General features: G+C 41.3%; 2 long non-coding RNA genes across 2 annotated transcripts in view; both read left to right on the top strand.

Annotated features, from left to right (window-relative positions):
- Nucleotides 1-2,439: 2,439 nt before the first annotated feature.
- LOC135303801 (uncharacterized) lies at nt 2,440-12,612 on the top strand. Its single transcript, XR_010365183.1, has 3 exons — nt 2,440-3,502; nt 8,784-8,964; nt 10,387-12,612. It is a non-coding gene; the product is annotated as an uncharacterized LOC135303801 (long non-coding RNA).
- Nucleotides 12,613-13,710: 1,098 nt separating this feature from the next.
- The window catches only part of LOC135303797 (uncharacterized), a 34,314-nt gene continuing 25,350 nt past the window's right edge, over nt 13,711-22,674 (top strand). The window contains exons 1-5 of the long non-coding RNA XR_010365177.1: nt 13,711-13,893; nt 14,321-14,458; nt 15,564-15,671; nt 15,795-15,863; nt 17,910-18,048. This is a non-coding gene — a long non-coding RNA (uncharacterized LOC135303797). The remainder of the gene's footprint in view (nt 13,894-14,320; nt 14,459-15,563; nt 15,672-15,794; nt 15,864-17,909; nt 18,049-22,674) is intronic.

Below are 22,674 nucleotides of genomic sequence, written 5' to 3'. Positions count from 1 at the left end.
ATTTTTAAAGTTCAAAGTTTTAAAGCTGCCGTTTTTTTCCTTATATGATGAATTTTACACAGAGACTGGTGCATGATAACTTTCAAATATGGCCAACTCTGCTAAATCTAGCTAAAGGAGCATTTTGGCCAGACGTTATTGTTGCTGTCATTGTGAGTTCCACCATTGCAAGACCTTCTGGGCTAAAACAGCAAAATTTTCTGCCTTCATGTATAAGGGGCTGACTGGCACAAAAGAGAAACCTTTCATTTGTCTAGGTGCACAGCAGAAAGAAGCAGGTGCATGTACAACAATGCAGAGACTGTACAGGAGAGGTGCAGCTTCTCTAGGATTTTCAATATTGCCTAAAAAGCCCTCCAAGCAGAGCTGCAAATGGCTGCAAACTAGATTGTGATAAGGAGTAGAAGAGATTTAGCAGATTATCAGAGAACAAAAAGGAGAAGTCAACTCTGTGTGAAAAACTCAGTAGGGCTGCGCAGCCAAAGGAAGGTGGAGGTGAGCACAGAGGTGTAAAGACCTGATCAAGAAGGTGTCACTGTCAGCTTGAAGGCCAAAGATTTGGCAGGTGAAAATTAGTAACATTTTTGGATATTCTGATTTCCTATCAAGACATGATGCTGGGACTTAGTCGAACAAGCTTAGTTGAAATAACTCCTGTCTTAAGCCATTCTATAAAACAGGCTTCTGGAAGGGCTTCTGAAGTTGATTAACTTTGTTCTCCCACCTAGTTTGCTTTTCATAAATGTTCTGGTTTCACTCAGGGCTGGAAATGAGAGTTGTCAGGAAGGCAATGGGAATTTTGTGGCACACAAGGAAAAGCAAGAGCTTGCCAATGGAAACCTTTGTCTGGTGAGATTTTGTTCAAAAAAGCATGTCCATGCAAATTCAAGTGATGGGCTGGGCAAGTCAAATTCCTCATTCATTTTGTGACGCACCGGTGAAGCTGTACATGACAGGACAACCTGGGCATGACACAGGGTGAGATTGCAATCAGACTGCATTGTCACGAGCTGGCTGGGAGACAAGCAGCACTTCCAACCTCTGCATCCCTGGTTTGACAACAAACTGTGGAGCTTTTAGTTGGCAAGGTGGATCAAAACATTGCAGATCGTATTTTTAACTCTGTGCATGTGCATTTTGGGGAGCTCCATCCTCTCTTCCTACCTCCTGAAGGCCACTGCAATATTTGTGTTGCCAATATTTTTTAAGCTAGCAAGACATGCTTTTTCTTTGTTGCCAAAATGGTGAAATTTCTTCTGAGGGGAAAAGATACGGGGGGGTTATTTTGGTTTTCAAAGTTTCTGCTAATATTAATTTTTCTTTCTCTGTGCATCTTTTGTACTCAGAAACAAAACTATTGGATTCAAAAGAAAATGTGCTAAGAAGTCAGAGTCTTTTTTTTTGTAGCATTTGTAAGTGAAAGTGCAATCCAGCTGTTGGCAAACCATAAGCTCATTGTTTTGGCAACGCTGTTTCATTTACTTTTTTTTTCTGTTACACTAACTTGTTTGCTCAGGTATTGGAATTCAGAGTTTTTCCTTCTTTTTAGAAATTCACACCCTTTCTGGCAAGGTTTGAGCTGTTTTTATTGCTTACAATTATACCTACAGGTAAAATAAATACTTTCCCACGGATGCCCTGGAATCCGGTATGGTTATAAGCTGATGTAGCTGGAAGAGCTGAGTTGTACAACGAGTATTTCTACTGCTCTGTCTTTTCCTTCTGACACTTCTTAAAGACACAGGGCTTGAATCTGTTCTTGCTCTTGAGTTATTGGAGCAGCTCTTTGTAAAGGTGTCAGGGTCTCCTCCACGCAAAGCTGGCGTGGATGGGAACAGATCCAAGTGACTTGGAGAGAATATACCTGTGAGAAAAACCTAAGGTACCTTTGCAACATAAATATTCCTGTGGCCCTCAGAGCACAACTGAACAGAGCTCTTCACTGTGCACACCAAAAAATGGTGTTGGAAGGACATTTTGATGTCACAAAAAAAGCACGGAAAAGTTAGGAAATGCCCTAATTAAAGCTGCCTGTGTAATTCATTATGATTCATTTTTTAATTATCTGATCCCATGCTATTTTTTCCGCAGACGCCTCTTACCTCTGTGCACAGGATGTTCAGAGGCCTCTTAATGAGCAGCTATTCAGCAGTTTTGTTTCATCTTCATTGTTTCATGTGTGGCCCACGGCCTTATTTACTGTGTGCTATTAAATCCTGTTTTGAGGGCTAAATCCATAAAAAGGCTTTGGCCTGGTGACCTTGTGTGCTGAAGGATCTGACTTCTCAGCCCCCTGCTGTCTGGTGTTGAGAGGTAGAGTTTATGGCCCAGGTGTGCTGTTGCAGCTGTGGCAGAGCGGGGCCACCTCTCCAGCCTGTCTCCGTGGTGCCATTCCGAGCCACCCCTAGCTCAGGTGACTCCAGGAAGCACATCCCTTTCTGTGGCTGCAACCTGCTGCCTCCCAAAATCCAAATAATCATCTCCTTTCCCTGCAGAGCTAAACGGGAGTCTAGGGTTTGTGACTCATGCATCCTGTTTTCAGCAGTGCCACTTATATGCTGAAAAAGCCCTGGAAAGTATTTCACTGAGGTTGTGACCCAATTTTCTCCCCATAGAAAGGGAATAATATCGTGGGCCAAACTGTCTCACAGAGGTGTTCTCTGGCTTCAGTGTTTACAAGTCCTTTGGAGTCTTAGTTATGGGAAAGACAATGTATTGCTTCTTCATCCAAAACTGAAGGTCAAAGTTGTGGAAATATTCCTTGTTTCACTGCCTGAATTAGATTTACAGAAGAACTCTTGGTGAACCATTTTTTAACACAAGAAAAATGGGCTACTTTCAGTGTTCTTCAAACTGGGATCTTCCAAATCACCCCAGAAATCACACCATGATGTTCTGGAGAAGTCTTGAGTGATTTATGGAGAGATAGTGAAGCAGGCAGTTTTTTCTCAACTCAGACTGTCAGGATTGTGTCTGTAGCAGAACACAATGAGCCAGGGATGGTTCTTTGGCCTGGAGAACAAAGAGCATGGCATGACTCAGCCATGGGGCTGAGCTCAGCCTCCTCCCCTCCCAAAGAGCCAAGACACCTTGGCCATGCTGCCTGGTGGAAACAATTGACCTTTGCTATCTCTCAGACCATGCTGAAGCAAATCTGAGAGAGGAGAAGCTGGCAAGAGCCAAACCCATGTTTGTGAGCAGGCTAGTAATGGTGTGGGCAGCACTGACCAGGCTTGTGCTCTGGTCCATATCATTTATCAATATAGACAGGACCCATGCAGGGTGTTTAGCTTTCCCTGAGAACTCATCCCAGGGAATGTGGAGGAATCTTTAGGAACTGGTGCATTCCATTGTTCTACCTCTGAGTGGTTTAGGAGGATGTGGATTATGTACATCCTGTGATGTAATGGCAGCTAACCCAGTAGTCTTTGGTGGAGTTGTGGGAATGTTCCAGTTCTGATGCTTTATCCGGGAGAAATTTTGCAACATTAGGCTTCTATAGGTAAATTATTCTGTTTCTGGAATACTGCTGGGCTTTATATTTCAGAGAGGGAGGGTCAGGAAGTAGCTACTTGAACCTGAATCTCTTATAGTTTAGGATAACACCCAACCTTGGAATCACTTGCTGCATGGTTATTTTTCTTGTTTTATGATGTTTGGAAGTAGATGTGACAGAGGTGGTAATTTTCTCTTTCTGGGAAAAAAAAATGCATCAAGAGATTACTGGAGTTTTTCCTTAATGGGGTTTTGATGATGTTTTCAAGGGCAGAGGAACAATATGCTGCTTATTTCTACCCCGAGGCCCTGCCAGTGGGACCTCATGTTCATTTCCAGCCAAAAGCTGCATTGATTTTCTTTCATTTACATTTATCCTGAATTCAGAAGTGTGTCAATGATACCTCAATTGTTCCTTCTGTGCTAACATACTGGAAATTTTCATCACATTGACTGGGAGTATCCTTCCAAGCCCATGCACTCACATAGCACTTCAAATGGACCACAGTTAATACGTGTAATATGAATAGAGCCACGAGGAGCAGACTGCCTTGTCCAGAAGGAGCATTTGTTTCTGAAAACAAAACTTTTTTTCACCACTGAGGGCCTAATTGCTCTTTAATTCAATCCTTGGTAGGCCAACACATGGGAAACAAGCTATGGAGTGGGGAACAACGTGTACAACTCTGCAAATGCAGCTAGGTAATCTTGCATATGGCATAATTGATCTCTACAGGAGGGGAGATGGTTTTTTTTTTAATCCAACAAAGAAAAAAACTACCCAAAAATCTATCCCAAACAAATCTACCAGAAAATGAAGCTCAGACCTGCATTCAGCTTGTGTCATTTCTCTCTGTAATCCCTGGTGCTTTGCCTCTGACACCTTCCGTGAACCTGACTGGGAGCTGGATTTCAGTGTTGCTGGTGCTTCTCTTGCCCCTGTTGTGCAGCTGCTTGGCAAATCTGATTTTGGGACCTACTTAGATGCTTGGTGCTAAGATACTTTCCTGATCTCTGTCCAAAGCCCTCTGAAGCTCTTTGATTTCTGTAAATGCGATGATTCAGCCTGGCTGGATCCTTGTTGAAGGCTATGACACAACTTGGGCTAACTTCAGAATCAGCCCTGATGGCAGAACAGACTTTCTTGTGAGATTTATGAAGCTTCCTGCTTCTTGCTGGGCTGAGAGTGAAACAAGAATAGCCTTTCTCAGAGTGTCTTGGCACTGCTCCTTCTAGAGAGAGCCTAGAACAGGACACAATGAGAAATACCAAATTTCCATAGACTAAAAAAACCCCAAAACCAAATTCCTTTGCTTTTTGTTGGGTTTGGTGGACTTTTCTTGTGTTGTTAATATTTTTAGGAAAGTATATACAGTGAATGCATGAAATTATAACTCTGTGGATTAAACAAAATTCAATTTGACTTGAAAAGTTGATATTTTGGCACTTCAAACTCTTCATCTCAGTAATTATTTTGCTTTTCTTACTGTTTCATTTGAAGTGTCACTGTCACTCTTCTTACCATTGAGTTAAAACCCCTAAAATAGGCAATCTATGTATATCTCTCTGAGACAGATGAATGGCAATGAGCATTGAAATTACCTGCTCAAGACTGCAAAAGGGGGAGAAAAAGGAGCAGAAAATCAAGTGTTCCCAAAATCTTCTGTCAAGTTGAAAAACCAGGATGAAAAATCTATTTAAATAAAGTTATTGTTATTATCATTATCATTATTATCATTAATCATCATGCAAAACACCGGCATGACTTTTCTCCCATGCTACATAACTTTCATGGTTTTGAATACAGGCAACAAAGTTTTTTACACCCAAGCTGGAAGCTGGGATGATATGCATCATAAATAGTTGCAAAATAATAGGACATTAAAAATATGCTTATTGTAGCTAATCTGGATTTGTTTAAAAATTGAATTTGCCACCCTCATATACACGTCATCAAAAAAGCCCAGTAACTAAATAGGTTAATCAAAATCACCTAAGTCCCAAAGTACTCAAGCTTAAAATGTGCTGAAAATAAAATTATCCCCTTCATTTCTTCACCTGCTAGAGCAGGCCTTGTAGACAAACATACCTTGTCTAATAATAGTTGCAGATGTTCAAAAACACTATTTATATTTATATTTTATATCTGTTTAGAAGCCACATGCTTTCTTTCCTGATGCTTTGCTAAATATATAGATTTTTAATGAAATCTTTCTAAAGATTATGTGACTCATGCAGAGCTCCAGCTCATTTTCATATAACCCAAGCTCTATCCCTCCTCATTCTGTAAGATCTTTATAGCTGCAGGTCCATGATTAATGAACCTTAATTCATTTAGTTCTCCTTCCTTTTTTTTCTTTTGCTTCATGTGTGTGGTTTTCCTTACCGGCAAGAGAAATGGTAGTAAATGTCTGGGCCCTTTTTTTCTGGTTGACAAGAATTCTTTTCTCTTCCTTCTCTTCTCACCTTTGCATGTAATCCTTTAATGGGGCAGTCTTCAAATGCAAATTTGTTAGTTATCTTTATTTTGTTTTATAACTTTGCCTACCTTGGAAATCCCTAAAGCTCTCCCTTAATCCATTTTTTTTTGTCCTCCTCTAAAATGAGTAGAGAAACTTACGTATGAAATCCCAAATGAGAGGAAATATTCTATAAAAATTGTATGCAATAACAAGTGCTTGGTTTTAACTTATTTTTCCTTCAAAAATACCCAGACAGACAAATATTTGTCCAGAGGACCACTGCAGGCCAGCCCCTGGGTGGCTGGGGACACCTTGCCTTGAGCCTGGTGTGTGCACCCAAGTCATGCAGTCATGGCAACAGTCCTTGATGTGCAGTTTCCTGCATGAATCACCTGTTTCCTGTAGCTCTCCTTTCAGCTTAAATACTTCAAGTACTTCTTTACCCACCCTAGTTGCGCTCAAGGTAATGCCAAGAGGAATAAATTTGCTCCAATTTACAGGCCTGAAACTCACTTAATGTTCTGTTTGTGAGTGGGCAGCAAATGGATGCACTACAGAGAAACTGATATAAGTGGACTGCTTTGTGATTGTTATTAAAAAAGAAACAAAACGTTTGTTTTATTAGTTTTAAAATCTAATGCAATAGAATTGTGGTAAGGAGGTAGCAATTAGGAGACACTCTAGTTGCATGCACATAAAATCCCATGTTTCTCTCTCAAAGTAATAGGAGTGGAATCAAAGGCTGTTACAGCTATTTGGATGTAACAATAACATTCAGCCCTGCTTTGTAACTGCTAATGGATTTCTTCTCCAGCATGCCTCGGAGGAAATTATTTTCCTTCCTGAGAAGAGACTCAGAAAGGCTGGGAAAATCTGTTTGTCTTTTCTCTTACCGAGATATAAATCAGCCAGATCAGCCTTCAAGCCAGCGGAGTTTAAGGCAGGTTTAAATTGTTGCTCGTGAGATATGAGGTTTCACAGACAGTTATACAGCTGCTCTGGAGGGTCTTCATCCTCTCTGGGTACAGAGCAGGGTGAGGAGTCTCCACAGCAGCTGTGGAGCCCTGAGCAAGGCTCCTGGTCCAAAGCAGGGCTTTCCAAACTGTGATATTCCAAACCACTTTGGGACACAAAGCACTTCCAGATGGCAGATGAAGGCAGCTCCTCCACTCCTGTGCGAAGCTGCTTGTAACGCTGTGGGGTAAGTATTTCCACACAGATACTGGAAGTGATTCCGTGCCTTTGTGCAGACTCAGTTCCTGCCTGTAGCCACTGACTGGCAGTGTGGAGGTGCCCACCTGAGCTGTGAGGAGCTGTCTGCTGAGAGGGTTTGTGAGAAGAGACTGCTTAGGGCAGTTTTCTGGACATCCTTTTGCAGATTTTTCAGTAGTGTTGCACAGACTATTTATTTTCCCCCATTGTTTTAATTGTATCTGTTTTCTGAGCTTGCCCTAATTTGGTGATAATTGATTATTGCAGTGGTGCTATTCTTTCAGCAGAGAAATAGGCCACACGGTTCTAACCTTTGGGAGCCACGCAGACACTCAGGTATTTCAAAGACAATATTTTTCAACAGTGATCTGACATGGAAGTGATCTATTACGGAAATGAATTTGTTTCTATAGAGATGCGGCAGCCTTGCTCAGCACGTGATGCTCAATGTATGCATGAGGAAATGTAGACTATAATTAGGTGAATAGTATTTAGCTCTCAGTGAGGGTTTCTTTACCAAAAATATCTCTGGACCTCTGGTGATCATCAGGATCTTTGTTTTAGATCTTGTTGGTACGTTGCACCTGAATGACACAGATCTCCCACACCCCTGGCTTTTGGCCAAGTCTGTGGAAAGTTACTGCTACTAAGTATAGTAAAGAGAATAACAATAATCATGTATTTTTCATTGTGGAAGGGAGTTTGCAGTTAATAATTTCTATTAGTTCAACTCTGCTTTTCCATTAGGACACTAAATGACTTCTTTATATTTCTGATTTCTTTCTTCTGCATTCATTTTAGCTTCTTTTATGGACAAAACCTCCGTGTGTGTTTTTTCAACAACACTCACTGGAGCAGAAGGAATGGTTTATAGGTGATCCTTTGAAATGCCCACATGGGTGAATGCAGGGACAATGCCAATGTTTGTCTTTTGCTTGCATGTACTGCAGCAGAGAAACTTGACCTTCTTTTAAAATGCAAACAACAGCTGCAGACTCCCAAGCTGTCAGGGAATCCTTGGAATATGGAAAAGCAGACATATTTTTTTTCCATGCTGTTGTGAACCTTGTGAGAATCATGGTTGTGCATCTTTGCAATACAGTCCATTAGATTTTAGAGTTTATCATTTCATATAATAGCATGTTTCTTCCCAGAAGGCTTCTACCCAAAAATAACAACTTCCATACACTGAGGCTACTGAAATTTCATGTTCTGTCCCAGCCTACACATTGATAGGTCTGAAGGGTGTCTGAAGCACAGCTTAATAAAAGTAGCAGTTGCACAACCATGTGACTTTTGGCCCTGATGAAAAGGTGATCCATTTTCCCAGTCAGTGCTGGTCATTTGTGTAAATGCACGCAGATGAGCTATTTGTGCTTCATAAAACAGCACGTTTTCCAGAGCACGTCTTGGTTTTATTGTTGTAAGGAACTCCAAGTCAGCAGGTACACCAGAGAGAAGGAAAATATGCTGCTGCAAATCTGGCTGCAGCTGTAGGAGTAAGGTTGGACTATTTCACACCCAGGGACAAACAGAGCAGAAGCTGACTGTGGCCTCTTGCCTCTCTCTCTTTCTCTCCATAGAGACACCTCAGTATTTTGTTTCCTTCTTCAGGCAACCACCACTTGTCTGTGGGTTATGAATGATGCTCGCAAGGATGAATGCCTGATGCTGCACCCAGCTGGGTGAATGTGAATCAGGTGCAGCTCAGGAGGACTCTTCTGGCTGAAGGCAGAGGGAGGCCCAAAGAGAGGTCACTGGATTAGGAGAGGCTGGGAGACTTCCAAGGTACCTGGTAAGGACTGAACCCCTCCCTCTGACTCACCTCACTCTGACTCACCACATTTACCTGCATTTACCGCAGTAGCCAGTGTGATTTTGTGTCCTGCATCCTTTGCTGATTTGTAGGAACCTGCAGAACATTCCTGCTTTGAAATGCTGCCTGCATTAGCGACATCACCCTTGCAGGAAGGAATGTTAACTCCAGTGCAACATCTGGGCAGCTGTTGGTGCCTGAGCTGACCACACAGAGAATTTCACTGTTTCACATGGTACATTTTGTTAACAGAGCTCCTGTTGGGGCACTGTGGCCTGTGGAAACAATCTTCCTACCCTGTAGCTCCCAAGGTTATCTTATTATTTATCTGGAAAAATTGATAAATCAATTATGCATAAACATAACTCATAAACAAACTCTAATTTCTGGAAGTAGTCTGCGGCAAAGGCTTGAGTTTTTGGAGAAGTGCCTCTGTGTATAATTGATACACCCAATTTGCTGCTCTTCTGACTCTCAAGGACACATACCTGGAGTCTCTGGAGAGGTTTGATTTTGCGTTAGTTTGTTTTTGGAGAGATTTCCCAGTCCAGCAGTCAGAGGTCAGGATGTGAAGCCAGGAGTCCCAGGCTTTTCCCTGCTCTGCAACCTCAGAGTGTTGTCTCATGCCTCTTCCTCTCAGTATTGCTCTTGTTGATTTGGGGAGTGGTAATCTTTACATTTTGAGCTGATTTTCAGAGTTCATGTCAGCATTCAGCCGTTAATGCTGTTTGAGTCTTTGGAAAGTATGAAATCCCATATTCTGAGAGGCATGGAGGGATGGTGACTCATCAAGACTGTGACCCATTTATTGGAGGTGGGCCCAAATGTAGACACTGGATCAAACATACCTGAATCCTGGGGAAGCTCAGTTCTGAATTCAGATCTGGGTGTGAGCTAATTTCCATCTCTGTAAACACCAGACAGGAACACAAACAAATTACTTTGGGGAAAATCATATATATATATATATATATATATATATATATATATATATATGTAAAGGTTTAATCCAGAGCTGAGCCACATTCTGAACTGTCCCAACCACTATAAATAGGTTTCCCATATTTCCAGTTACATAACTCCAGAAATTAAATTTTTCTGGCAAAGCTTACATGTCAGCACAGAACATTGTCCTCTGCAAGGTTACAGTGGCAAGTTTTCAGAGAATTTGATCCTCAGGATGCTGGTAGAAACCTGGAAAATCTCCAATACCTTTTGTGCTGGAGATTAGGATCTGGTTTACTGTATCTCTCTCCTGCTGTCTTTTTGTATCTCCTGATTTTAGTAAACAAGAGGGGAAGGAGAGAAAAGGAAGGAATTCATCACAGGCTTTGAATGATGCAAACAGTTTAATTAGGAAGTAATGCTAAATACAGTTTCCCTTCCTTTGCTGTTTTCCAGGCAGGATGCATCCTTAGGAAACAATAATAGAACTGGGGATTACAAAGCCTTTGCAGGCATTACAGAGAAGTGGCAACACAGGAAAGTGATCCAGGGGCGGGCACTTGTGTAACGTGAGTGGAAGTTATTCAACATTCCTTGAGGAAGCACAGCACCAGCACAGCTCAGTATCAAGACAAATATCCCTGTCAAGCTGAAAGGGAAGATAATGCTGGTTGCCATTTTGTATTGTTTCTCTTTGTGAAGTTTTGCTGATTTTGCTTTCCCCAGCCTGCCTTTGAAATAACAGCACAACTAAAAATAACCTCACATTTGGGCCTTAAAATGTCTCCGTGACACAGGGTCAAACAATAATGGGCATTTCCTACTCTATAACCTTTGTAGCAGGCAGAAGGAAAAGTGTTCAAAAGGGGCATTGCTGCAGGGGTCAACCTGAAACATTTGACCCTGAACTAGTTTAGTTCCTAAATTCTCCATCCAGGAGAAGGTCTGTGGAAGCCTGTGAGACACCAGTTTTCTGTAAGCTGAATTTCCCTCTGTGCTATTTATAACTGTTCCCATGTTTCACTGTGTAATAGCAGTGTTTGCAAATGCCTGTGCAATTAAACCCTTCCCAGCTGTGTTCTGGGAGCTGGGTCCTGGAAAACAGAGCCCACGATGCAGAAAGGCCTCATCAGCCTGAAGAGTTTTGGTCTGTTAATTGCTGATATCCACTGGAGTGGCTTGGTGTCAGAATGCCTGTGGTCTGATCCACGGCCCTGCTGCTGGGCTGGGTGGAGTTTAGAGGGACTCACTGCACTTGTGAACCTCAGTTTACCACTAGGATACTGAAATGGTGGGAAATCTCTCTTAAATCACATTTCTCATAATTTTACACTGGGTCTCTTTGGAATTGAAAAGCCATTGAGGAGTCATTCTGTTCTTCTCTTTTGGGGGTACATACCACATATATTTTTTATACACTGGTCTCTCATCAGAAATTAATTGCAAAAAGAATGCTTTGTTATACCCTCACCAGTACATCAGTCAGTGTTCAATAGCTCTGGCATTTTTAAGTGATTCCTGTGCTTTCTCAATAGAATACTCCTCTTTTCCTGCTTCTGACTGTGGAAAAAGTGAATTCAAGGACGATATTAAACAATGCACCTAAAATACTGATCTTTCCTCTCTCCTCTCTGTACAGAGGTCTCTTGAAATGAAAACTATTTTCTGTCCGTGCTTTCTCTTTAATCTTTGAGTACTGAATTTATTGGTTCCCTCAGTAGTATGCACAAGCCTAACTCCCCAGTCTGCCCACAGCTACTGCCTTTGAGCCCTTCAGAGGCTCTACCTTCAACCTAGTATTTTACTTTGGAGACCCTGCATGACTTGGAGATACTCTTCCCTCTTGGCTTATCATAAAAGTGATTCTTCCCACTCATTCTCTTGTATTTTCTTGCTGCTTCATCTGGAATGCAAATATGTACCAGGAGCCCAAACCTTCCTTTGAATTCCCCAGTATCACACAAAGGGTGGTCAGAATTGGTTTTCAGTGGATAATGAAGTTTTCGACTACTGACATTTTTTGTAGAAAATGTTATGAAATCTGCATGGCTCCATCTTTTACATGAAAAACTAAGAAACCAAAGAATGAAATTTTTCTGGGCCAGAAGGAGAAAAAAACCTAAACAAACCAACAAACAAATCCTTGAGGCTTGAAGGGTTTGTTTCTTCTCCAAACCAACATTTCTTCTCTTTGCTTTCATGGATATGTTTTTTCTGTCTATATTTTTACTTAGACCTGTGTGGGACATGTTTTGTTAAGGCTTCAACATGTAGTTCAGGTCAAAAGGGAGTCACTGACCACTGCTGCATTTCTGCAGATTATTCTGTTTAACTTCTCAGTCACTACGTGTGCCAGGATGTGAATTAATCCATGCTAAAGCACTTCAGGTTCCCTCAAGTGTAAAAGCATCCATGGAAATCCAAACTCTTCTGTTCCCTGGTGATCAGCATTGAAAAATGCAAGGAGTCTAGTGGGATTTAAGTGATTTATGAAATATAAACCCTGATACCCTGCGGTGTGAATGGAACACATTGTCTCAGTCTTGGGGGCACGAGGAACACAGCTCTGCATGTTTTGGCAGTACAAGGAGAGAGGGATGGAGCTGATCCCCAGCTCACCTCCCAAACTGAGATCTGCAGGGCTGTGGGGAGGAAACACTGAAACAAGCAGCCCCATGCAACAACAGGGTGAAGAAGAGGCTCCTGCAGGTGCAAGCTTTTCTGTTTCTGACTCTGTGTGGGGCACTATGATCTTGTTTTGCTGGAGACTCCAAAGACTCAAAAGTTAGCTCTGTACAGAGCTCCCAGAGATTAAATAAATTCAAAATGACATGCCCTGCATCCTGAGGGGTCATACCATTATGCATAGCATTTTGTGCAGAACATTCATTTCTGATGAGGGCTTTTATTGATGGCATCATTAGAATCTAAAGAGAGAGGGAAGATTGATTTGCTTTGACAGAGCATCAAATATTCCTGTTAGGGTATAAACACAATTTGTTAGCCATGCAGAGAACTGTAGAAAATTAAAAATTAGATTACAAAAAAAACATTTGTTTAAAAAGTCAGAAAAATTGCTTGGAGCCAGATCTACTCACATTTAAGGTAAGTTTGCAGTTTGGAGCACAAAATATTGAATGAAATTACACTGGTTTCTTACTCATCTGGTAATAAATAATTCTGATACAACTAAAAAGTAAAATCTGAGTTTGTTTCAAACTGTTGCCACCTCATGACAAATGAGTCCCTCATGTACTTCTAAATTTATCTTTGTATCATGACAGGATGAAGGCTTTAATATTTGTGTTGTGACAGTAGGCTTTTCATCCTACTATTAGTACTTTGAATAATTTGGTTCTCATCCCAAGCTGTACATCAGAGAGTCAGGTTTTTTACATCAGGATCTTTTTCCATTATTTCCAAGCAGTCTGGGGGTTGGATGAGGTGAAGTGAGGAGGATGTACATCTAAGATGAGAATATCAGGCAAAAAATTATGTACATTTGCTCTCATAACCCAGATTTTCTCATCAGTGATATCTGCTGTAAAAGCTGCAGGAAAGGTGAGTGCACAGTTTGATCAAATAGGAGCTTGAAAATGGAATTTCTACATTTGAAACTGGGTTTCATGTAAAGATGTAAAACTTCCCCCAGGCCTGTTGATTTTATTTCACAGATTTGCATTAGGCAATGACTCAAACAGTTCAGGAGACCTTGGGCCTGACACTGACCCTGCCCTGAATTATCTTTTTTGCCTTGCAGTGCCAGGCTGGAGTCTCAAAGCCCAGTTGCTCTGCACAAGCTGATAAAAGCACCATGGATTTAATGGGTCAGATTTACCTCGGCAGAGCAGAACAACTTCCAGAATATTGTGGCTAGATTTTGTCCTACATTTTAAAGGGCAAAAATGAGCCATGAGAGTTTTCCTTTCAGTCACACTGTACAGAAGCACCTGAGACATTCAGGTATGCAAGCCCTGGTTATTTTCTGTTGGGACTTGTTGCATTAATGTCAAAGGACTATACTTTAACATCAGCTCCTTTTTTTTCCCATATGTGAAACAAGGAGAGCTCCCAGTCTTTTGTAGTCCTGGATTTTGGGGTTTTATAAGTGATAAATTTCATGTAAATAATGTGAATGAAAGATTTAACCTAGTGTGGAATATAATATTCCCCTTTAAAAAAAATAAAAGCACTATTTATTTAGACATGTTGAGGCAGTTGTTTGGGTTGTAAAAGAAATTGCTGTCTTCAAAACTGGATTAATGGCCCTTGGGGCTACATAGAGAAGATGGTGAGGAGGCGACAGTGGGTATATGCCAAGACTGAGAAAAATATACATTAAAGTTGTGCTGCAAATGCCTGAATTGATGTTTTTGTTTGTTCTGCCAAGATTCTTCTGGGATTTAATGAGCACACATAACCCGTGCTGACTTGCACTGTCCGTGAGCCGAAGCCGTGGTGTTGTTTCCACCACACCTCTTGTCCAGAGAGAGCTGCTTATTGTTTTGGGAGGGTGCTGATAAGCAAAGTGAGTGCATTTAGCAGGTTTTGCTTGTGTTTCCTGGGGGGTTATGTTTTTAGGGAGGGGGTCTTTCATTCATGGGGAAATCTTCTAGCCAAGTCCACCTGTTGACTCCAACCTGTTCTCCCAGTCAGTCAAATCCTAGGAGATCCTGATTTGCTCTGCAGTGGCCTTGACACCTCTTGGACCAGCAAGAGGTGAGGATAAGTAACACCAGTCAAAAATCTTCAACACACTGCAGTATCAATGCCTCTGGGCATATTGGATCACAGGTTTGATTCCTTTGTGAGCTGCCAGTGAAACCTCACCATGGCAGTTTTTCCTCAAATTTTATATTAAGTAGCATGTATCTTATCTCCTTACCTCCCTGTGAAACAGCAGCGTGGAAGAGTGTTCAGGATCAATCTTGTGCTTTCATGAAAATGACCTGGCAATACTCCTTTGCCAGATCATTCTCACATACTTCAAAACAAAACCAAGCATAATCTCGTACCAGTGAAACACTTGGACTGAGTTTATCCCTGGGGAGACGATGAGAAACAAACAACACGTGACAGTTGCTAATCACATTCTGTAAAATATCACTGAAAGGCTCTGAGACACTGCAGCAAAGGGCGCAGTATTCAGGAATGGAATAGAATGGCTTTGATCTGAGGTTCATTTTGGGTTGTGCTGTGGAAAAAAACCCCAGCAAGCCCCAAACAAACCTTGCTATGTTACAAAGACAAAAATGACTAAAGCATTCACATTGAATTTTATGAACAGGTAGCTCTAGGAACATGCAAAACCTGAGTAGCAAGGTTCCAAGCACATGAGTAGTATGATCGTGTGCAAGAGTTGAAAGCAAACTAGTAATTTGCAAATTCTCTAATAATTTATTACACATTAATTGTTATTTATTTTGTATGATAAACTAGATTAGTTATTAATTGTCCATATTATTATTCATTAATTTATTACTAATCATTGCTTCACCATTTGCAACTAGAACAACATTTTGTGTGCAGTCAGTGCGCCAGAGCCAATGAAAACCTTCAGTGACAGAGTCTGAGAGGGACAGAGGGTGCTGTGGGAAAACACCTCTGCTTGTCTTACCCCACCTCCCTCTCAGAGCAGATCCAGTCAAAGCAAGATGCCCAGGGACTTGTGGAGTTTTTAACCTCTCCAAGGGTGGAAAGCTGCCAGCCTTTCTGGGCTCTGGTGTATGACCACCTCTATGGTACGAAGTTCTTTTCTTTTATCTTGCCTAAATGTCCCATTGATTGGTTCATTTGTTTAAAAGACACTGACTTTTCCAGTTTTTGCTAGTCTAACACAACTTTCTGCCTTCTTTTCTTCATAGTTCTACCACAAAGCACTTGGTGAAGGAATTATGAAGCCTATAGGAAAGCCAGGCTCTGGGAAATGACTGGTATGTGCCACCTTTCAAGGCTGTCTGCATGATGCTCTGTTTAGGGTTCTAGTTTAGGGTTCTCCCTCTAAATTACTTTTATTTGAATTGTTCTAATGTGAGTGCAGTTGTCATGTGGTGATGAACTCCAATTAAGTGATGGATGCTTCACAAGCAATGTTATTCTAACAAACTACTGATTGGACCAACCACTGCTTTTCAAAAACCAGTGTGGTTTTTAACATCCTTAAAATACCAGGAACTGTAATTTTTTTTAAGGATACCTGATATTCTTAAGACACCAGGAAGATACCTGGTATCCTTAAGATACCAGGAACTCTTTGGGAAATTTCAGGTTTATTGATAGCAAATATTACTCCTTTTTTCCTGCCCTGTGATAGTGGCTCTTGATCTTCAGATTCATTTGTGGTCAGAGGTTTGAAGGACTGAGTCCAGTAACACTTGTGGAAAATGTGCTGTACTCTGAAGGAGGCGCTGATACAAGATTATTTATCAACTACGACTCTCATCTTTAGTTTCTCTGACTCTTGCATGCTCAAAGGTGGAAAAACATGCAGAGATAAGAGGCTGTGGCAGGTGACCAGCAGCTCTCAGGCAAGAAGCCCTGGCCTGGCTCTCTGTGACGGGAGATGGATGGCAGTGCAAAGCGCGAGGAAGAAACCCCATTTCTCACTGCTTTCATTTGATCTGCTTCCTTTCTCACATCTTCGTGTGTGGGGCAAGGGGGAGGGTGAGGAGAGGAGGACAAGGGTGGGAGTTCCCTTCATGCTTCAGCAGTGGTGCTGAATGTGAGGGAAACAATAGTTGGTCTGAATCCAGGCATTCCCCTGGGCAGGGGCTGTTTGGGGAGTGAGTGCAGACCTGTGATTCCACTGCCAGTGGCTGGAATACCTGTGGGGCATTTGGGAACTGATAGGAAAGTGGTACGCAGTTAGAGCTCTGTCCTAAATGTTCATCCTCTGAGTTTTCAGGGAAATAGATTTTTCTACCTCTGAATAATTTTCAAGATAAGGCTTAACACTCAGCTGTCAGGATGAGACATTCCCTTCTCAAATGATAGCCTTCATTTCATCTGAAGTACTGGAACTGCACATTGCACTCACTTTCATGCACTCAAAAAAACCCCCAAACCCTGAGTATTGTCACAGGAAGAGATAGGTTCCACTGCAGAGGAAATACATGTAATCAGCTTGCTGGTAGTTGCACCACAAACCACCTGAGCACCACGATGCCTTCTTTCCTTACCAGCTGTGATTAAGAGGTCTGAATTGCAGATAACTGCTTTGGAAAGATGCAGGGGCAAGAGTCCACTCAGCACTGCAGGCAAGAGCAACCAATGGTTCTGCTCCAAAAATAATCCCTAAGTTTTTGATCAGCTCTTCTCTTCTATTTCCCAATACTTTCATTTCTCAGATAAATAAGCTTGATTCCAAGGGGTGGGTTGTGATTCACTTGGGGAAAGATCATGCAAAACCAGGTTTTGTTTTGTAACATCTCAAAATAATTTGAAGTTTCTGCAATTTACATTAGGCCTTTTCTGGTGGGGGAAAAAACTTTTGTGGTGAAAATTATTTTACAACATCTATATGTGATTTTTCTCTGGCTCAGACTTGAACACAATAGTCTGAATATTGTCAAAACTTATTTGGATGACCCAGGCAGCCTCTCACCAGCAGAATGGACTCAGGTAGCTAATGATGAGCTGTCTTTTGAGATTCCAATAGTGTCTTCCTCCTGATAAGAGTGATATAAGATTAGTCTTCTCATAGGGCCACAACCTTTGGCTCCATCTGGCATTGTGATATATCAAAAATGAGAGCAAAATCCTAGATGAACTTTATTTGAGCTCTTACAGGTTTCATTTGGGTCAAGTTCAATGGCAAGTCAAGTTATTTAAGGCTTGATTGTTTGTTGCATTCACAGACCAGAAACACAGGGTGGAAAGGAGCTGCACCCTGCTAGCAGATGGCTGGTGAGGAGAGACATTTCCTTTCAGAGGTCCTGCCCTTGTAGAGACTGATTTACACCTCTTGCATCCCTTCACAGTCTCCTCATGTCTTGGTCCAGCTCTGCTGACCAGCTCAGCCTCTCTGATGAATAAGTTTCTGGAATGTTTGGAGGAACAGTTCCTCTTCCAGCTGTAAAGCCCAACATTTTGTGCTAGGCCAATCTAGGAAGCCCAAAGGTAAGAAAGAAAGTGATTTCTGTTCTTCCCTCCCAACCTCTACCTATAGCAAGATTCTGAATGAGTATGAGTAATACTGCCCTTGATTTCTATTGGGTTTTTTTTGTTTGTTTGTTTTTGGTTTTTTGGTGTTTTTTTTTTTTTGTTGTTGTTGTTGTTTTGTTTTTTTCTTTAAAGAGAGCCTTTTTCTTTCCTTCCCTCTCTTCCACCTTCTTGTTATTAAGGAAAAATATGCAGGAGAAGGGATGTGGGTAGAAGAATGTGTGATGCAAAAATCCAACTCTAAGATAGCTATCTTTTTTGGAGGGGCTTGTGAGAAATTTAAAAAAAAAAAAAAACAAACACATGCAAAATGCTGCCTTTGTTTCTCTTGGGGCTTTTTGTATGACTGGAGATGAATGTTTTGGCTCTGTTTGGGCAGGATAGTCTCCGTCTGTGTGCGTACACAGATCAGGGGAACACATTACGTAGCAGCACAGAGACCTTGCCCAGCCATGGTGCCTGCTTGCATGAGAGAGTGGATTCTTCAGCTCCTACATCACTCCCAGCTTAGTCAGACATACCCTGCAGACAGCAGACTGCATAATGTATTGCTGTTGTTTTGATTTCAAGGCTCTGGGGCTTGGTTCTCAGCTGTCTTGGACTGAAAAGGGACAAACAACCAACCCAGATAACTCAGAGGATGCAGGAAATAAAGGACATATATGTCTTTTTAAGGATGTGGGTGATGGAGGAGGAATTGCTGATATGGCTGTGAACTCTTGTGATATATTTAGAACCTTAGAGTAAAGCTCCAGTTCACTGAAGTCGGTAAAAATATTGCTGCTGAATTCACTGGAAACAATTCTTCTGTCCTCTATCACAGGAAAGTATTAGTTGAAAATATACATCAACAGTGCTTTCACATCTGTGTCCCCAAGGAATAAATGACACTGTACTTCCATAATGCCCACGTACAGGCATACATCATTCTAAAGATGCTGTTGTGAACCCTGAAAGACCTGTCTTTTTAATTCTTTTCTCAGCTTCCAGGTCAAGTCCGGGGTCAGGTCATAGGTGTTACCACTGGGGAGGAGGAAGGAAACATGTCCTACTCACTCCAAACCAAGCAAGTTTTTGTGTAGGAGTGGAGTGTTTTGGGGTTAGGTTTTGTTTTGTTTTGCTTTGCTTTGTTTTGTTGGTTTGGTGAGGTTTTTTGCAATGAGTTGTGTTTTCTGTTCTATTTTAAAAACAAAGCAAAGTGCATGTAAGTCACCTACACAGCCACCTTCAGCTTTACTGAAGCTCTCTGCAGCAGAGTATTACAATAGTATTGCAAATGAGCAAATGATATTTTGGGATTTTTTTATAAATATCTGAGTTCTTTGGATCTTCCTGAACCAGACTCTAGGGATTGGTGTGTTTCATAACCAATATCAAAATAGTTTTAGTATCAGTCACTTGGATGTGGCACTCTACTCCAGCTTTTTCTCCTGTGGTGTCATCTTGGGAAATATTAAATGAACTGACTTTGTAATTTTTCCATGGCTGCTCTCTCCGCAGGATGTGCCCTCTGCCAGATGGTTGACTTGAATGAATTCTCTTTACATAGTTAAAAATCACTTTCTTTTATTATTCATGACTTGTTTCTTCCATCTCTCATGTTTCTCAGTTTTCTCTCTGCTTCATAGATGGGTAGTCATGCCAGATTGAGATGAGGCTGTTATTTCATCTTATATTAGGAAGCCATGTTGGGACAAAAAAGCATGTCAGAATGACAAAGGCCATTTTGTCAGATTCCAGCTATGTTAACTCCCAGTGCCTGTCTTGCAAGAAGATGTCGATAGCTGGTTTTCATAAAGTAACTGTACTGTCACTTTGAGGCTGACTGCAAGTTGTTTTTGTCTGCAAGAAGTGAATAGGAAATTGAAAATAAACTGCATGGGAATTTAAAGTATCTGTAATATTTTCAGTTTAACTGTTGAGCTGTGTAGAAGTACTCCCAGCATATATGAAAGTCATAATAAATCAGTGTCCTTCAAGATGCAGCACCTATATTGATTAGAAAGATCACAAAGCTGGCCTGATGAAAAGGTTATGCACTCAGTTGCACATGCAGTACAACTAGGTATTAAAAATCAGGCTCTGAGGTATTTGTTAAAAGCAGATCTAACTCCATTGATGTCAAATGCACTGATTTTCTTTGGACAAGGATCTATTGCTTTAAGTTTATATTCAATATAAACATCATATGCAATAATAAATCTTAGGAGCACATGCTCAGATTATTTGATTTATAATTTCATTTCATGTAAAGCTATTCCATTTCACTCCGTTCTTGTGTTTCTCGTTCCTCTGTAACAACCTTGTAAATGTGACAGGGAGGCTCAGATCTTTGCCCAGCAAACAATATATATTATTTGCTACATGAAAGTGGTGCACAACTCTCTTAAATGTTCCCTAGCAGACTCCTATTGCATTCCACAATGTGCCTGCACTTGAACCACCTCCATTCATATCAGAGTCTTTTTATCCCAGCACACATTGAGCAAGCTGCTCTGAAGCTTAATTCTCCTGACCCTTCAGTGCAGTCGGATATTGTCACCTAATCCCCTTTTTTTCCTTCTGTCCCATGTGTGGTTTTGACTTCTTTCTCTTCTCAATTCCTTTTTCCTCTTCCCTTTTTCTTTCTTTCTTATTCTATAAGCCTCTCTCCAGGCTGCACATTCCAGAATTCATCCTTGCATTAGGGCTGCAATACAATGCTCTCCCAGTGTTAAAGGATTAGACATTAAGGAGACTGTGGCAACTCCAGCCTTACTCGGTGCACAGGGGGAACATAAGGGGATGGAGGAGCTCCCACTAAAGAGGAAGGAGGCTGAGAAACAAGGGGGGGAAATGGCATCTTAGCAAAACCAGAATGGGTGACAAAGAGGTTTGTGTGATTAAAAGTAATGCTTTCTGCCCAGTTTAACACTCTGGGTTGTTTCTGGAAGACAGTAAACCAGTTGGAAAGTAAAGTGCTGCACATTACACAGGCACTGGTACATTAAATGCAGTTTTTATTTTAGCAGCCATCTCTGAGAAATGGCCAGTTTGAAGTTTGTCACGTGGTGGCATGTCATTCCAATGCATGAGGTGACGCTGCTGTCTGAAGTGCCAAGGTTAATCAATAGTGCATAGATTTATTTTTTTTTTAACATAGATAATTGTGCTTCTGACTCACAGATTTCCAAAGTTCATTCTACTCCCAGAGGAGGAGTCTAGGGTCTTAACTTCCAAAGATTTCCTGCAGATTGGTTTTAATTTGTTTTCATTATTCTGAAGAGAATGGCCTTTGTTAAATGTCTCTTCTACTTTCTTTATTGGATTGGAACCAAATTATTGAATTGGAAAAAAAGTGTAATATTTTTCAGTATATACAGGTTCATAACAGTGTAGAAACCCTATTTAGATTAAATTAAAGTTAATTTCTTTCTTGGTCACTACTTCAGCCCTGCAAAAGTAATTCTGTAAAAGCAAATTTAAGGAAATAATCATGCTTCGTTTAAATCAATCGATGACCTCCAGAAGCTATTAAAGGATTAAATTATTGAGATGGGGGTCATTCCCAAAGCACACAGACCTATTAGTGGAGCAGCAATTGTCTATTAGAATCTGTAGCATGACTCACAAAACCCTACAGAGGGGTTCTTGTTTTCCACCGAGGTTGTTTTGGTATTTGCTGATGGGGTGGGAAAACGAGAGTGAAGAAGCAAAGTTTTGCATTTTGCATGGCAGCTCGTGGTCATCCTAATCTATTACGGAAGTGAGGCCTGCAGCCGTGGGCCAGCTGCCGAAAAAGTTTTGTCACCCAGACTCATGAGTCTCACCCTTGTGGCTGACAGTTTCATTGTTCCCGAGGAACGTAAGTGTCATGGGAGGTCATGGTTGCATTATTATTATTCAGCTACATTTGAATAAATGTACTTGGCTCTGTAAAGAATGCTACAGGCCTACTTACCCCGCTGTACCCCACAGGCATGTGGTGAGGCTTAAAGATTGTAAAGTGCTTTGAGTTCCTTGGAAAAAAAAAGGCAGTACATGAATGCAACAGATTCCCATTTGTTCATACAGCATCTGGTCCCACATCAATGATGTTATGATATACGGGATCAGACCTGGAGTGCTGTACATATGTTGGATTATTCACAAACATAAACGGAGATATGGCCCCAACCCCAAGGTCTCTGCAGTGCAAAGAGCTGACCTGGCAGCCTACCAAACACACCTTCTGCAAGGCACTGAGTGGGCTTTTTAGCACCAAGCAATTAAGGGTGAGGATTGAGGCTTGGAGGAGACAGGGAAAAAGGGCACAGGCTGAGCACTGGGAAGATGAGCAAAATCCATGCTGTAGGAAGAAAGATTCAAATCTTGACATTAAGGGTTGTTTTGGGTGCAGCAGTGATGTTTGACACTATACTTTCATACTTTACATTTTCTTGTGGAAATATGTTGTGAGATTTTGATGAGAACAGAAGGAATTGGAGCAGTAGCAGTGAGACAGCATCATTTTAATAATAAGCAAATACTGGATTAAGTGAATAATTTTGTTGGCTATATTCTCACCCTGTATTGCCTGGCCCATATCAAGGAAGTTTTGTGGTT

This window comes from Passer domesticus, chromosome 6 (genome assembly GCF_036417665.1).
Source record: "Passer domesticus isolate bPasDom1 chromosome 6, bPasDom1.hap1, whole genome shotgun sequence".
NCBI classification, from domain to species: domain Eukaryota; kingdom Metazoa; phylum Chordata; class Aves; order Passeriformes; family Passeridae; genus Passer; species Passer domesticus.
This window is presented reverse-complemented; position numbering and strand designations above follow the sequence as displayed.